Here is a 4,253-nt window from a genome sequence, read left to right on the forward strand (position 1 = left end):
GGTATGTATTTGATTTTGAGCAAATTTGATGTGACCGATTGAGTAATGATGATGGAATGGGGTAGAATGATTATGATAATGAACATGATTTTTGGCAGTCTTATAAGGTCTTCTAACAATTCAATCTTTTTTAATAAAATCATCCCATGAATTAAAACCTGATGTTCTTATATGAAAAATAATTCAACATCCTACATAACTTTGCCTGTGGATTCCTTTGATGTGGATTTTCTGATGTTGATGTAGATGTAGAATTCAGACCTGGCTGCAGAATGACATAAATTTTGTTGTTTCTTGAAATTTGTTGTTTGATTAGGAAAAGACTCTTTATTGTGTGGTTGTTTTGGTGCTCAGTGAAGAAAACCGATCTTTAGAAGTATTGCTTACCACCTGAAATTTATTAGAAAATAATGATAGAAAGAAATAGGGACAAGAGAATGGAATTTATTATGAAAATCTAAACTGCTAAGAACCCTTGGTTTTCAGTTAAATTTTTCTGTATAAGCATGGCAACATTGTTGGTTTTCACACTTATATATATTTTTTCTTTATATATATATATATATATACATATATATATATATATATATATATATATATATATATATATATATATAGTTTTCACACTTATATATATTTTTTCTTTATATATATATATATATATGTATACATATATATATAGTTTTCACACTTATATATATTTTTTCTTTATATATATATATATATACATATATATATATATATATATATATATATATATTTTTTTTTTTATGATAAAAAGAATTACAATTGAGTTGGAGAATGAGGAGAATAATCTCCTTTCTTAACCAACTTAAATTCAGAATTTTCTTGCAAATATTTGACAAAATCTTCCTTTGTTAGTGGTTTATGATAAAATCTTAATCTATGACCTTTAACAAGGAAGGTAATTTGTTCATCATCAATAGTTTTGATCTTGACTGCTCCATTTTCATAAACAATATCTATCTCATAAGGACCAAGCCAATGAGTTTGAAACTTTCCTTGAAAATATTTGAATTTGGAATAAAAAAGAAGAGCCCAATCACTTGGCTTGAACTTCTTAGTCTTGATAAATCTGTCATACCATCTTGTTCTTTGTTGTTGAATTATGTTGGTTATTTGGATAACATCTTGTCGGATCTCATCTATCTCATTCAATTGTGCTAGTTTTGTTTTTGAGCTTTTTGATAGATCAACGCCCAATTTAGCAGTTGTTCTGAAGGTCTCCACTTAGAATTCAATTGGAAACAAAACCTGCTTCCCATATAAAAGCTTATAAGGAGTATGTCCAATTTTATTTCTCCATGTGGTTTGATATGACCATAGTTCTTCTGGAACCTTTTGTGCCCAATCCTTCCTATGCAAATGCATAATCTTGGTTAGAATTGCTTCAAGTACTTTGTTGATGGATTCCACTTGTCCATTAGCTTGTGGATGATATGGAGTAGACTTCTGATGCTTGATTTTATATTGCTCCATGATATTTTTCACCAACTTGGATGTGAATTGAGTACCTTGATCTATTATAATTTCTCTTGGAACACCAAAATGAGTGAAGATATCCTAAAAAGGAAATGTGACTATTAAATTTTCAGTTGCAAATAAAATAGGTTTAGCTTATGCCCATTTTGTAACATAATATGTGCAAACAAGTATGGACCTTTTATATTTAGATGGAGGATTTATTGGCCCAACAAAATCTAGAGCCCATTTTTCAAAAGGCTCTAAAAATACATGTGGTTGTAGAGGCATTTCATTTGATAGAACAAGTTTTCTTATTCTTTGACAACCATCACATCTTTTGACATATTTCTTGGCATCTTTGAAAAGAGATGGCCAATAATATCCCAAAAGAAGGATTTTATAAGCAGTTTTTTTTTAGCAAAGTGTCCTCCACATGGCTTATCATGATGAGATTTCAAAATTTCTAGTACTTCATCTTCTCAAACACATCTTCGAATGATCAAATCAGGTCCAGTTTTGTACAACTCTCCATCTATCCAAGAATAAGGTGCACTAGTTTTGACAACTTTTTGCTTTTCCCTCGCTAATAATTGTGGTGGTAATTTTCCTGTAGCTAAATAATTCGCAATATAAGAAAACCAAGTTGTTTTAATAGATACTGGAAAAAAATATTCATTAGGAAAATTATCTTTTACGGGAACATCATCATTATTATTTAGCATTCTAGAAAGAAAATCAACAACTGTATTTCTTTTCCTGGTCTATTGAGAATAGTAATGTTAAATTCTTGTAATAATAACAACCATCTTGTAATTCCACCATTAGTAATTGGTTTGTTCATTAGATATCTAATAATAGAATGATATGTATGAATAAAAGTTTCATAACCAGTGATGTACTGGCGAAACTTATTAATGGAATGTACAACAACTAAAAACTCCTTTTGTATTACAGTATAATTTAACTCTACCGGAGTCAAATTTTTGCTTATATAATAGATAGCATAAGGAGTTAAATATTTTGTCCCAACACAACTCCTAAAGCTGTATCTGAAGCATCAGAAGAAATATGAAAAGGAAGAGACCAATTAGGTCCTCTTAGAATTGGTGCTTCATAACCTTATGTTTCAATGTCTCAATTGCTTTTTGACAATCAGAGCTCTATACAAATTCACAATCTTTTGTAAGAAGTTTGAAAAGTGGAGAGGCCATTTTTGTGAAATTTTCTATGTATCTTCTATAACATCTAGTAAATAAGAGAAAACTTCTAACATCTCTTTGAAAAACAGGAAATGAAATTTTAGAAATTACTTCTACGTAAGACGTATCCACTTTAATTCCATCACTTGAAATATGGCGGCCTAAAACAATCCCTTCATTGAACATCATAAAAAACTTCTCATGACTTAATGAAAGGTTTACTTCTTTCCATCTAATAATTTTTTTTTTCCAAATTTTCAATAGCTTCCTCAAAAGTATCTCCATACACAGTAAAGTCAACCATGAATACTTCCACACAATCATGAATTAGATCTGAAAAAAAATACCTAAAACTGCTCTCTGGAATGTGGCGGGTACATTACATAATCCAAAAGGAAGTGCCCTATAGGCATATGTTCCTTATGGACATGCAAAAATAGTTTTATCTTGATCTTTTGATGTTAGTTGGATTTGGTTATATCCACTAAAACCATCTAAAAATGAAAAAGTACTTCTTCCTTGCCAAGGTATCTAATACTTGATCTATAAAAGGAAGTGGAAAATGATCTTTTAAAGTAGCTTTATTTAATTCCCTATAATCAATACACACTCTCCATTTTCCATTTTTCTTTGGAACAATAACTAAAAGTGACACCCATTGAATATTTGATATCAGATAAATGGAATTCACATTCAATAGCTTTTGTAATTCCTCTTTGACAATTTATCTCATATTAGGGTTCGTTCTTCTTTGAGGTTGTCTAACTCGTTTGACATTTTATTGGATATAAATATGATGCATACAAGTTTTAGAATCAATTCCTTTCATATTAGTATATTCCCATGTATAAGCAAAGGAATGTTTTTGTAGTATCTTTATCAATTTCTTCTTTTGTAACTCTTCCAAGTTATTATAATATTCAATGTTTTGCCTGGAAAAATTTCTACTTGAGAATTGCCAAAGTTTTCCATAGAATGTAAAACCGTTTAGTGAGATGATAGATATTCAATATTGCATTGTTCCTGAAAACTTTGATCTTGCTCATAGTATGAAGAAGAATCATTATTATTCATTAAATTTATCAATTGATCTTCCTCATATATTTGTGAAAGAGTATATACTAATTTCATATTATCAAAGTATTCATCATCATCATCTATCCAAATGTCACTTTCTGCTTCAATTATTATTTTTGCAGAAGGATACAACGTGATTTTCTTAGTGGAATTCACGTAAGAGATATACATATCACGAGATATACAACTTATGAATACATCATTTGTAGCTAGCCAAGATCTACCAAGGATCAATGAATGGCCTCCTAAATTATTATTGGGTCTTAAAATCATGAAATCTATAAGATATTCCCAAGAATCTAGATAAACAAGGACATCTTCTAATACACGATCTAGTTTGACAACAGATCTATCTGCTAATTGCAATAATGTTGGAGTATATTGAAGATTATGAAGCTTTAGTTGCTCCATTTTTTGTTTACTCATAATGTTAATGGTTGCTCCTAGATCAATCGAAGTGTTAAGAATCTCAATACCATTGATATGGACTTT

This window comes from Pinus tabuliformis, chromosome 1_2 (genome assembly GCF_031772625.1).
Source record: "Pinus tabuliformis cultivar Carrire ecotype Pingquan chromosome 1_2, CPIR1, whole genome shotgun sequence".
Taxonomy (NCBI): domain Eukaryota; kingdom Viridiplantae; phylum Streptophyta; class Pinopsida; order Pinales; family Pinaceae; genus Pinus; species Pinus tabuliformis.